Source organism: Rhodnius prolixus, unplaced genomic scaffold, assembly GCF_049639745.1.
Source record: "Rhodnius prolixus isolate KJV_2025 unplaced genomic scaffold, Rpr scaffold_6, whole genome shotgun sequence".
NCBI classification, from domain to species: domain Eukaryota; kingdom Metazoa; phylum Arthropoda; class Insecta; order Hemiptera; family Reduviidae; genus Rhodnius; species Rhodnius prolixus.
This window is the reverse complement of record NW_027411634.1, coordinates 2,233,059-2,246,911: the sequence shown is the minus strand read 5'-3', so window position 1 is coordinate 2,246,911 and position 13,853 is coordinate 2,233,059. Positions and strand designations below refer to the sequence as shown.

The 13,853-nt window shown below is 35.6% G+C and overlaps 1 protein-coding gene across 1 annotated transcript in view; it reads left to right on the top strand.

The window, feature by feature from the left end:
* Positions 1 to 1,377: 1,377 nt before the first annotated feature.
* Positions 1,378 to 13,853, top strand: part of Ggamma30A (guanine nucleotide-binding protein subunit gamma-e) — a 60,513-nt gene continuing 48,037 nt past the window's right edge. The window contains exon 1 of the mRNA XM_074141474.1: positions 1,378 to 1,498. The gene's annotated coding sequence lies outside the window, so the exon portion shown is untranslated. The remainder of the gene's footprint in view (positions 1,499 to 13,853) is intronic.

The window sequence follows — 13,853 nt, the reverse complement described above, 5'->3', positions numbered from 1 at the left end:
ACAGAGGTTTGTTTGGAAAACACTGGGTAAAAAGGAGAGTATTGAAGGTAAGGTAAAAGTGGCCCGAATGAGGAAGAATTTATCAAAGACTATAATACTCCGGGATAGAATGTAAAAAAAGTCAGGGAGGATTTGAATTGGGGATATTGTAGGATGTTAGAAGTTCTTTGGAATTGAATAGCTTCGGAACAGAAATATGATCCCAATACGTTTTTTTTTTTTCCTTTTTTGTTACCTGGAAAGAATTTTTGTTTTTATGCTAATTAAAGTGCATGTTTAAACCTGTTCTAGACCAACTTTGCCAATATTTGTTCTGCTTGCCATAAGAATGTGCCAATGGCAGCAGATATGATTATCATCAAAGAACTCTTTCGCCAGCACATAAGTGGGGAAACTCTTTTCAGATTTTCAACGGCGAAAGAAGTCCCTTGTAGAGCCTTAGAGGTCGCCAAACTTTTTTTTTGATCATGGACCCTCTTATATAATTTTTCGAAATCTCCATCGACCCCCATATAAAAGTAATTTTCATTAAATTAATAAAACTATCTACTATTTATATATTAGGGTACTGTGTTTCTACATTTATTTTATGAGATATAAATATTTATTAAAGTAATTTTACATTGTGTAACAATAATTTTATGAAAAAGATCAATGTTGAAATTTAAATACCTTAATATTATTTATTAAATAATAAGTAAAGTAACTAAAGTGTTGCTTCTTAATTAATGAGATGGGTGTGCAATTGTGTTTCTTTGCAAGGTTCACTATATTGGGTTCGAAATTGTTTTTCCTTCGGCCCCCTGGCTCAGATCGACCCCTACTTTTGTTAAATAGACCCCCTGGGGGTCTATATAGACCACTTTGTTGGCGACCTCTGTTGTGATGGACTTGTAGATCCAGCTAGTTAGAACTAAATGGGGCTACCATCTGTAAGGCCTCTTTTGGCTGGGTGCATGGAACCTATCTTGGAATCTAATCTAAAAAAAAAACAACTTTCACGGGCCCCCCTAAAGAATTGACCCCCACACGGCCTTGGTGAGAGGGGACCTTCTTGATTTAAATTATAATTTAATTATTTCATATCTGGAAAAAAAAAAAAAAAACTAAAATAGCCCACTGTTTACATTTTGTAGGGATGAATTTTTTTTCCAGAGGCTAAAAGTAAATTTACTAACTATTGAACGGGGGCCCCCACTATAGTTCCAGAAGCCCGTTTTAACTTAATTGGTTTCTTGTTCACTTTTTTTTTTAACCCCCCTTCTCTGACCCTGTGGGGCTTCCCAATACCCTGCTCCTGTACACCCCTGTAAATCCCTTTCTAGGCCGGGGCTGCCCGACTGTTCTTACACACAATCTAAGGGTTGGTTTTTTTGCTGCAAGTTCCCCAAGAGCCTTTTCTTCTTTTAAACTATTGTAAAATTAGTTATTATTTTAAATAGTCATAGTTTACAACTATTTTTTGTTTACAGTTTCCACACAGCGCAGTTTTTTTACAGTATGTATAGTTCATATTTTCTTTCTGTTTTATATATTTATATATACATATATATTTTCTTTCCTTTTAGTTAATGACTAGGAAATACTTTAGCTAGAGAGTAAAGTAAAATGTGAGACTTCTCATTATATTTTAAGAGTGCCATGTTGTAGGATTGTTAAATAAAATCCCTTGGTAATCCCAAGTTTCTAGATTTATATGACCCTCGGGGTTGGTTGTTATTAAAGTGTACGCAGGAAAAGCTTTTTATAAAACTTATTCTTAAGTTTTTTTTCCACATTTTTTATTTTTTATTTTTTTAAAATAATTTGTACCTTATTTTGTAGTTATAAAATTTTGTAATTGCTTTTTTGGTGTTGTATTTTTTTTTAACAACTTCCTCTTGCTACGTAAGAGAAGTACTGCGCGATCATGCTTTTTCAATTTCCAGTTTATCCAGAACAACCCCGTTTTGAGGTCCCCCTGGAATCTGAAAAAAAAAGAAAAATGTTTTTAGGGGAGAATAATCCCTGCCTGTTGGGTACAAACAAAACAGAAAAACGTAATAATCGCCTGATGTTAAAACTTTATATTTGGATTGGACCCCACAAGGGAAGTTGACAACTGCGTAGCTCTGCAACCGGAACTCCCACTTTACGGTATGGATTTTCCTTTGTTTTCCATTTTTCTTTTCTTTTTTTTTAAAAAAGAAAATCTTATAGTTTGTGATAGGATTGGTCTACAATTTTTATTAGAGAAATATTTCCGTGGATATTATTGAGAGAGAGGGTCTTATATTCTTATCTTTAATATAAAAAAAATAATAGGATGAAAAAATAATTGCCATTTCAGTGGTGATACATTTATTCTGCCGAGAGCTTTCGACCTAGGGACTAGGTCATCTTCAGGGCTAGTTTACAAAGTAATATTTTTACATTACAGGGTTGGTGTGTCTTCTGTCTTGTCTATGAACCATGAACCATGTATGGTCCATGAACAGACAAGACAGAAGACACACCAACCCTGTAATGTAAAAATATTACTTTGTAAACTAGCCCTGAAGATGACCTAAATCTCTAGGTCGAAAGCTCTCGGCAGAATAAATGTATCACGACTGAAATGGCAATTCTTTTTTCATACCTATTGAAACTATGAATTAGTCACTAAAAAGAATGAACAACAAACAAAAAAATAATTGGTATTTATCTTTGGCCAAAGAAAAATATTCTTGATTGGGCTACAGTCAGGAAAAGGATGTCTGGTTTATGGCCAAAGAAAGTCTTAATTTCGGTTACCATTGAGGCCTTCAACCAAGAGCTTCTTTCGACTTCAAAACGAGTCACTCGTAAGAAATGTCAAGTCTTTTCGGTGTACTTTTCAATGTTTACTTTCATTTTTCCTTTTTATGAGAGAGGAATCTTACACATTTTCAACCGGAAATGCACACGTGCTGAGTGAGGCCCCCTGAGAGAGAGCAAAATTTCATTTAAACTAGGGAATTGGGAGAGATGAGCGATTAAACGTTACCTCTAAAGTGCCTTTTTATGAGTATTATACAGTTCTATCACTTAATTACAATATTTATACGATTAGTGAACAAAATTACTTGGATAGAACCTAGTTAACCCTAGTTATCTACCACTTTGGTGGTAAAAATTTACCCATAGGATATTATACACATTAAATAGTGTATATTACCGAGGTAGTTGTGACGTCATTTCAATTGTATGATTTTTATTATAGTTATTGGGTATAATATTGATGTATAAGTCAACTGCCTTTTTTCGTTCAATCTCGTTATCTTTAGAAAATTAAATTTTACGTATTCCGGTAGGAAAAAGTCATGTTCTGTCCCAGATTTTCTTATTAATATTCAAAATTTGATTAGAAAACAATAATCCGCTTGAGAGAGAGAGAGAAAAATAAAATGAGACAAACTTTCATTTAACATCCATTGGTGAAGTTATCCTGGTAATTGCAGAAACCAATTACCAGGATTGTTGTTTAGTGAAGCGAATCCCAATTATCGGATTGTTTGATGAGTTCATTAAAAGGGGCGGGTAGTGTGATCAATGCAAGTGGAAAATTAGTTATTGGAAATCATTGGTGAATTAATCTGGGGAAATGGAGGAAATGGAAAAGGAAAAACTGATGTAAACTTTCACCACGACTTACCGCAGTCTATAAAAATTTAAATTTCAAATTGCTTTGATAGTCCTCAGAACTGTCTTGAGAAACATTTTCCTCAAAAAAGTATAAGTAGTGAAGTAAAGTAAAGCCTATTTTTTCAGACGGGCTTTACTACCAAATTAGGTGTCGTGGACGGAGGCGACTAGCAAACAAGTTCCATTAGGTCAGTTTTTTTTTTTTATAAAAATATTTTCTTTTAACTAGGTTCATTATATTTTCCCAGAAATGAATTTTTCTCCAATATTTAGGAATTCCCAGTTTTCCAATATATCAAATGGGAAAACTGATGCAAAAATGAAAATGCGGTTATTTCCACTGTCAGTAACAATGCATTATTTATTTCTACCATCTTTGGTTCTGCCCAGTTTGCCAGTATGCACCTCTAAGACACGGCAATCTCCAGATATATAATCTAAAATTCAGTTTCCCGGGCTGCCTTTATGAAGCGAGTATCCCCATTACTGTTCTGCCCTAGAAAGGGCGTGGAGGGGGGAGCTTTTCCACGCTTTTCACATTTCTAATGTAAATATTTGTGAATACTACTTCGTTTATTTACTGAGTCCGATAGAGGATACGCTACTCTCTATCTTCTGCTGCTGATAGGAGCGGATATCCGGGCAGTGTGTTTGGATATATGTTCCATAATAAGTACAATTAAATTAAGTAGAAAATTTTGCTAGCTATCATTTCGGGGTAAATTTATTTATCAGAAGCGACTTCCGTTTAATGGGCCACTTCAGTGAATTGTACTATATTGTGCTATAACGTGTTTGCACTATTACCGGAAATCCTGGATGTTCTAAAGATCGCTTGAACGGAAGTGTTAATCTCTTGCACTATTTTTTTTTTTTTGTTCGTATTTAACATCCGCAGAAGAAAATACCGTTTACTTTTATATTGTTTTGAATAAATATTATTACTAAAAATTTGCAACTTTGATTTATAATCACTCCACCGGAAGTGTACCTTTTTCCTAAGATTGTTTTCTTAGTTTCTCTTCACTTCTGGAATGGACTATGAGAGAAATTGGAGTTCAAGTTCCAAGATTTCCTTGCACGTTTGGTTAGATTATTGTGGTCTTCTTGCTGCAGCGATCTCGAATATAGGTACCGCTGTCAGAGCTTTCAGTCGCGTCTTAAGGCTTTCCTCGGCTGGCAGTAAAGGTTCTTAAAGGTTCGCTCACATTGCGGCCTTAGAGATTCTTCTATCACCACTTCAACTTCTAGATCCAGGATTTGGCTATTACCACGAATTTACTTTTTCTTACAATTTTTCTGTCTAAAGTTTAACTTCCGTAAAATTTACAGTCCTATGTTTCATTTAGGATGAAAGAGGAAAACATATTTAGCTAGAATTTCAAATTTTATTGAAATCACATTATCGGAAGTGACATTTCATTGAATGGATCTTTGTTCTGTATTTAGATGATTTAGAAATGGATTCTGATGGTTTTAATTGAATCATTTTTCTAAGAAAAAATTGTGTAAGGGCATTTTTTTGATGAGCTGGAGCTAGTTTTCCTCTAAATTGTCATTTCCGGTTATTACAAACGGTTTAATGTTAGCCAAAAGTAAATATATATTTTCGTAGTTTGAAAAATATTGAGAAAGGCAAGTGACAGAACTTCTCTCTCCAGAGCGCGCTGTTTTTTTGGAATTAAATTTAGCCCTTCATTTATTTTTTTCAAAATACGTTGGCCCGGAAGGAAGATTTAGTCAGCATTATCTGACGTAAAGAAAAATGGAAGGTAAGTTTTGGTTTTAATTTAAGAGCGGCTTTAATTGTTTACTTATTTTAAACATGCCAAAACAAAAGACAAGGTAAAGAAAGAAGGTAAAGAAAGAAAGTAATTAAAGCCGTTGAAGAAGGGAAGGGTGGGGAGGTGCAAGTGAGATAGAAGACTGAAGAGAGAGAGAGAGAGAGAGAGAGAGTGACGGTGATAAGCGGCGGGAAATGTAAATGCAGGTAGAGGCGTGTTAAAAGTGAGGCAGAGAGAGCTCTATCTATCTACTATCTGCCAAACAACCAACAACCGTCTGCTGTCTACTTGACACAACAAACTCAATGAGGGGGGGTAAGTAAATCGATTCACAACCGCACAAAACAACATAACACAACGGTTGGTGGTGGCTGTTTGTGTTTAAAACAGTACCCAAAACCGCTTCAAAAACATCTCAATACAACAGTAGTTATCAACAACAAGCCGTGCTTGTTTATAAAACAAACGCTGCGGTATTGATAGGGTGCACTCAGCGGAGGGGGGGCGTAGAGGAGAAAGAGGAGGTTACGTTTTATTGTTACAACAATAACCTGCACACTGTTATTTTCATAATAAGATCAAATAACAATACTAATTGCTACCATTTTCTTAGTAACTGGTTTCTCCAGGTAAATGGAGCGATCATTATGAATTCCCTACTTTGAGCTTCTTTCACCGTTGGGAAATATCCATTGCGAGCTCCAGTGAGATTACCGGAAATGTAGGTTTTTTTTGGGGGGGCAAAATTTTGCGTCTCAAAATCTCACAACCAGAAGTAGGTACCATTTTGTAGATTTGTGGTCGATATAATCAGGGCCGGATTTAGATGAAAAAAGGCCCTAGGCTATTCCCAATTATGAGGCCCTTTCACCTCCCATTTCTTAAGTTTGTAAATTATATGAGAGATAATAAAATACATCACTACCGTTATTATACGAGTTATCGTACTAGTATATCAATATGTTAAATGTTAATATACAGGCAGGGTGTTCATTTAAAGACGGCTCAGCATTTCATGCTTAAACGGTTAATCTGAGCGAAAAAATGGTAGAGGAAAAATTTGTTGCCCGTCAACTCTAGTTTCAGAATATGTGACTTGATTTTAGATTCCTGCCCGCATAAGCGGCTGACGCGCGATTAAAAGTGAGGGTTTGCAGTTGACCCCCATTTTCATTTTAAAGAGTATAAAAAGTTATGAAAGAAACCGGAAACCGCAATTCGATATCTTTAAAATTGAAGGTGCTAGGCCATTTCAAAATCTGGTATTTATTAATCATATTTCAATTTTTTAACCTTGTTATCAAAGAGATAGAAGAGCACGCGATAGGTCATTTTTATGTATTTTTTCGTCCCCTTTCTACTAAATATATTGCCAAGGAAGTAAAGCTAATATTTTTCTTAATATCGAGAAATAAGTAGTTTTCCGAGTGATTTTTCTAAGAAAAATCAAATGTTAAGAGCTTTAGATGTTCTCAAGCATACACAAAATGGCTAAAAATTAATTTTACATCTGTTACAAACAAGAAGGTTTAATGATTATTTGGTAATTTGTGTATCGCAACTTGTGAAGCATGTACTATGCCTCCTCAGTTACAGAGAGCAGTTGATAACCTCCTGGCTAACCTGGCTTGCGAACCAGAGGAGGCACCTTTGAACATGAAAGATATTGATCACCTAAATGTGTGGCAGGAGGTTTCCAATTTTTTTGGTAATTAAACGCAACTCTCCCAAAATTACCGTAACAGATAAAATAATTTTTTTTTGGCATGACGGAACTTGAAAACTTGAAACTTTGTATTATTGATAGCCAACAGGTATTGTGGCGTTACGCTATTAATAAACTCATATTGTCGTCTATATGGTGAAATGGGAAATGGTTCTAGACTATAAAATACTATGGCATTTTTAATAGTACCAATATATCTTTATAGAGAAACATCTGTGGTATTTAAGTACATACTCGTATATTGAACGGTCATACCCATAGAAGTTATGTCTTGTTCGCCGCTAAATGACCGGATATGTCCGTCCATTCATTATGAACTTACGATATTCGAAAAAAGAGTGCAGTGCAGGTACTCGGCTTCCTTCTAAATAAATTCTCATAGTTTTAATTACAAACTCCGTAAATTTTAAAAAAAAATATTTAGTTACTTTTAAAAGTTACATAGCATTGTGTACATCACATGGAAAATTTTCACTTTTAAGAGAAACCATTTTCCCAACATTTTCCACCCCGTCCCCCCTAGAGCTGTCCTTAAAAGAATTTTCAAATTAATAGAAGAATTTCAAAGAAAATCTAAGAAGAAATTTTCCAAAAAATGATTATGATAATACGAAAAATACGTCTAGAATACTCGTATTTCCGGTTCAGGAGTTTTTCTCCTAACTCGCAATTCTTTTCATTCTCCCTAATTAGAAAAGGTGACTTTAAAGGTATATATATATATATATATATATATATATATATATATATATATATAAAGTGCCTTTAATAGAATTTTCCTGCAAAACAAATGAACGTAGGAAAATTACAGGTTTAAAGAAAATTGATGCAATTATTGTTTGAGAAAAGTCTTTAAAAAAAAAAATAATTGAAAAATCGATTCTATAAACTGGCATTTCCGCTTAATCGATTATTATTATTTTTTAATTTGCAATTGTACTTACATTATTTAATCCCTAACCACATGGTGAGATCATTTTTTTTTTACATCTAGAATTACTTGAGAAGTAATTGTTATCGATCTGTACGTGAGAAATGAGCTCAGAACTCATTAGCGAATATCGTTAGAAAAAAAAAAAATTGGTTTAGTAAAGCGTCATTTCCGCTAAGGCTGGTACCATAGTGGAGCGGCGAGCAAAGCGGCGATGATAGCGAAGAGCAAAGCGGCGAAATCAAACACAAGTTAACATATGGGACCGCGCATAGTGGCTAGCAAAGCGAAGATAGAGCAACGCTATCTCTAGAGAGTAGAGCGAAGCGTTATGACATGTTTGATTTCTTCGCTCTCATCGCGCTCAATTTGTAAAGGTTATTGCTCATAGGTTATGAATATTATACATTTATTGGTTTAGTTTGTTTAAAGAAACCTCTGTGGGGCCATAGTATTTGTGAAGCTACAATAGTTTTTAATAATTAACAGTTTAAATTAATTAACAATTAGTAGTTAATGGAGAATTCAGGTAATTTTTGCTACATTTAATTTGGTTCTCAATCCCTTAATGCTAACTTTCATCTAAATACTAGGCAAAATTAAATTACATTTTCACGTCCTACTACTTCTGATCAGGACGAATTCTCCAATCCTTCTTCTGTAGCGTCGTTCTACTCCAGTTTTTCAGATGAACAACATTAATTTACGACAAATCATGGTGTAGTGATTTAATAAAATTATTGTGTTTTTTTAATTGACTAATTTCTTTTTATCTGTATATATTTCTATTTATTTTGATTTTCTTATCTTAAAGTAACTGCTAGGATTAATGGGGTTACACAGATTTGTATTTAGTTATTAACCTACATAGTTAATTTTTCTATATTGTGCCTAACTCATGTTATGAGCTGTATTACTCAAAAACAATAAAATTTGATTTTGATTAATGGGGTTACACTGGGCTAGTATGTATGCAATGTTGATATAGACATTCGAAAATACGCATGAAACTTGCCAGGATGTTCCCGAAGTTGTTGGTACAAGTGATGAAATTCACCAAGTTCATTTCTAAACTTATTTATGTCATGTACACTGCAGCTCCTACTACTAAGCTGCTGCAAATACCAAAGTTTCAACGAAGAATTTTCATATAAAAATAGTTCCTCCATCTTGTTTTGTCAAAAGCAGAACGCGACTAAACTCGTCACTATGTGCATGCGAATCTTTGCTCGCTGCTCGTTGCTCTCTTTGATCTGAAGCAGCTATCATCGCCGCTTTGCCCGCCGCTTCACTATGTTTCCAGCCTAAGATTGCTAATTCAGCGATTTTACACCCTAACTGCGTAGGAAGTTGTTTCGTAACTGGGCTCCATTATTAGAATAGCCCAAGTTAGAGGTTGTAGTCTAAAGTAACTAACTAACTTCACCAGTTTTAATTAAGTAAAACTAATATTTAGTAATTCAAAACATCTACAAACAATAATTAAATAACAAAAACAAATCATTTTAATTGTACGTAATAGAAATTTTGCCAACAATCAAAAAAAACAATGTGACCAACATTAAAAAAAAAAAATCTCTTTGAAAATAATACCAACACCCACATTAAATTTAAAAACTTTTTTCATCCCGTTTGTGGGTGGGGATGGAAGGGATTTTGGGAAAACACTTTTTTTCTTACATAATAAGTAAGATTAGGTTGGCGAGGACAAAAAAAGAAAAGAAATACAACTTTGTTTCTCTCTTTCTAAAAGAATGGAAAAAATATAAAAAAAAAAATATAGATGGGTGAGGGGAACGAACGTCGATGGTTGGTCGAATGTAAATTTCCCTTTTTTTTTTTTTTTGTGGACCAACACTGAGTAAAAAGGCAGAAGTTAATAAAAGGGATAAAAAGAAAAACTGAAAAATGGAAATACACAAATTAATCTTGGCATCGCTGTTTTTAGTTATTACGTTAATATTCTGTTTCATTAAAATTTCCGTTTTATTAAAAAATGTCTCTAATTTGATTTACTAAACGAAATAACTGCAATCCTGTAGTTTTGTTATTTTTGTTAACGTTACACCGGAAACATAAATTGTTTCATGAGCGAGAGGAAGTGATTCCTATCTAAATGCTAGTTGCTACCATTATTACGTCAATAAAAAAAAAAAAAAAATGACAAAAATCTGACAACCGGAAATACTTTATTAAATTAAATTTTTCTCATTTTAAGGGCGCCAAATTTTTTAGCGGTTTTTCCTCAGGCGCCAAGTTTACTGCACGGAGTTCTGACACTCATTTGAGTACTACGAATCTACCATTTACGTATTATTGAGTGAGGAAAAACGTTTTAAAATTTGTCAACTGAAATTGAAAGAAAATTGTGTCATTTTCACACTATATACTCTTAGAAACCCATTTTCTTTTGAAAAGAAAAACCCCTTTTATGTAACGCAAAGCTCTTGTTATTGCAATCCTTAACATAAAAAGGGATGACTTAAACATGGAAAACTATTTAGATCTAATTCAGTTGAATAGGAGCTCCTCCCAAGCCCTTTTTTTTGAAATAAAGATAAGCTGTAATGCTCTGAAGGCGGAAAGATCGCATAAAGAGATAAAAGATGTGTGTACCTCTGCAAGAAAAGAAATCGATAAACCATTATCTTAAGGGGTTGGGTACTATCTGATGCATGCATACAAAGTAGGTGATATCTAAGCCCCTCCAGCCCATGTACATCTGTTTGAGAGAATGGTGACGTATAAAGGAGGAAAAGTCGGAAAAGACACAGCTCTCTTTCCGTCAGAAATTTGTTTTTTTCCCTTCACTTCCTGTTTATTGCTATAGCGGTCCGATTTTTTCGAATTGAGTTTTCATAAAAAAAAAAAAATAATAATCGCACGACTTTTCTTTGGGCGGCTCATTTTTCATTATGAAATTTTTCCTTGAAACTTAAAGGATATGGCCACAAAAATTTTTTCATGAATTTATAGAAGAAAAATAAATTGACAAGGAAGTGCTGCACCGGAAATCTACAAAGCTTGCAATGTGGTGCGGTCCTGAAATTGTATTAAAAAGGAAGTCGCTCCCCCCCTTGGAAAATTCCGTATTACGTAATGATTTTCCTTTTAATAATATTGTAATGGAAAAATTAAATTAAAAAAGGTTTATGTCGAACAGTTTTTTGAGGTACAAAAAAATTGTCTGCCCTATATGATTGGCTATTGAATCTAAACTTCATTGGCTCTAGAAATTACTTCCTCTCTGGTGAACATTGGCAGAAATCGGAAATCCCCTGCACCCTCTAATAAGTTCTTTCTCCACTCTACACTCATCCAAATATCCTCAATAACTGCAACCATGAAAGTCCGATATTTACTAGAGTACATTTACTGTTGGCATCGTTGCATTTTCAGGATTATTATTATTACTGAGTTGATACACAACATTTGAACAGTGAACATCACATCTTTTGCTCTGTGAAATTTACTTAAAATTCAGTAGTTTGTTGTTCGAATAAAACGCTGAAAAGTGTCTCAGTGACCAATTTAAATACGCGCTACACGTTAAAAGTACTTTAAATATCGTAAAGTGTTTCTTTCTGGCTAAATCAATTAACTTTTAATTGGTTTAAAAGAAGAATACTTGTACATACTGTAAGTAGCTGTTTATATAATTACAAAGTTGGACAATGAACTGTATTGTAAATATTATTTGTACATACTGTATATAGACATTGAATACTCATTCTCTCCGATTTCTATTCTCTGTACATAATTCTCTTTCTCTTTTGAATTCTTTTAAATTACGCGAAGTTCTTTTTTTTTTTTTTTTTTTTTTTTTTTTTTTTTTTTTTTTTTTTTTTTTTTTTGAATGAGTGATAACATGAACTGTTATAGTAATGGGCCTTAGTGACAATACTGTGTTAGAAAGCTCTACTGACAATGAGTCAACTACGTCAGTAACTTCAAAAAAGAGAACCAACACATCGGGCAGCTCACCCAACAAAACTAAAAGGCTGAGAGACTCAACTCGGGTTACCAGATCCTCTGCCAAACAACAACCCAAAGGCTCACTGTCTTCTCTCAGCCAGCCTATCTTTCGACAGCCTGCAATGCCCGACATGCAAACAGCTACTACGAGCACTGCTAATATTGTCACACAGAGTGCAATCACAGTCACAGCTCCACCGGGAGTCTTGTCTGATAATCCCTTTGCGCCGCTTTCTGAACTAGAAGAAATGGAAGTCGCACCTACCGCGCCAGTGCGCACTCACAAACCACCACCTATCTATGTGAAAAATGTTCAGAAATACTCAGTTCTCTGCACTAAATTATCTGAGATAGTGGGAAATGACACATTCACTTGCAAAGCGCGAATTACTGATTTAGTAATCACCCCAAAAACAGTTGAGAGTTACAGAGGTATCATCAGGTACCTCAAAGAGCGCAAAGCCGACTACCACACCTTCCAGCTAGAAGAAGAGAAGTCATACAGGGTAGTCATAAGAAATTTGCATCAGAGTATTCCCGTAGAGCTCATTAAGGAAGAGCTTACTGAGCTTGGCCACACTGTACGGAATGTAACACCAGTTATCCACCCTGTCACGAAGCAAACGCTCCCACTCTTCTTCGTAGATTTGGAACCCCGCCCGAATAACAAAGATATTTTCGACATTGAAATTTTATGTTATTCTCGAATTAAGGTCGAAGAGCCCCATAAACAACGACTTATAGTCCAGTGTAAGCGTTGTCAAGAATACGGACACACAAAAAGCTATTGCCAGCACCAGCCAAGGTGCGTAAAATGCGCCGGCGACCACTTCACCCCGGATTGCGGAAAGCAGCCGAACACTCCAGCTACATGCGCACTATGCAACGGCGAGCATCCTGCGAACTACAAAGGTTGCATAGTTCACAGAGAACTACAGCGATCGAGAAGGCAACGACCTGTTTACGAGCATCCTTCAGCCCACCGAAGAACACAGCATCCAGCCGATCAGCCGCCACCAGCACCTCAAGTACCAAGACACTTTCCTTCTTTCAACCCAGTCAACAAAAACATGTCATTTGCTCGGGTGGCCGCGGGGCCACAACCGTCTTTAGCTCCCCCTCCACTTCCAATTCCTTCAAACTCAGGAGACATCAATTCACTCCTCAGTTCTTTCCTATCAGACTTCAAGTTACTTATTGGGCCTCTGATAACTCTCCTCACAACTGTAGTCAGCAGGCTCCTCCCCAACCAAGCTCCTTAATGCCCATCACCCAACATTCCCTAACCCTTCTCCTCTGGAATTCTAACGGACTGACAAACCGCAGACAGGAACTTGAAGTACTACTACATGACAAACGTATTGACGTAGCTTTGATAACTGAGACACACTTCACTGACAGATCAAGGTTCTTTATTACAGGATACACAACTTACAAGACTAACCACCCTGACGGAACAGCTCACGGAGGAACCGCAGTACTTGTTCGCAGTTCCTTATCACACTTCCTAATCCCATCCCAAGCAACACCCTCCCTTCAAACTACCGTCATCTCTCTGTTGTCGGAGCCATTTTCCTATACCTTGGCAGCCGTGTATTGCCCTCCCAATCAAATAATCCTCCAAAACCAACTTTTATCCTTCCTCTCCTCTCTAGGTCCTCGATTTATATGCGGTGGCGATTACAACGCGAAGCACCCAAGCTGGGGCAGTCGTGTGGCGAACCCGAGAGGCCGAATGCTTTTTAACATCCTTAATCAAAACAGTTACTCCTACTTATCCTCATCCCAACCGACT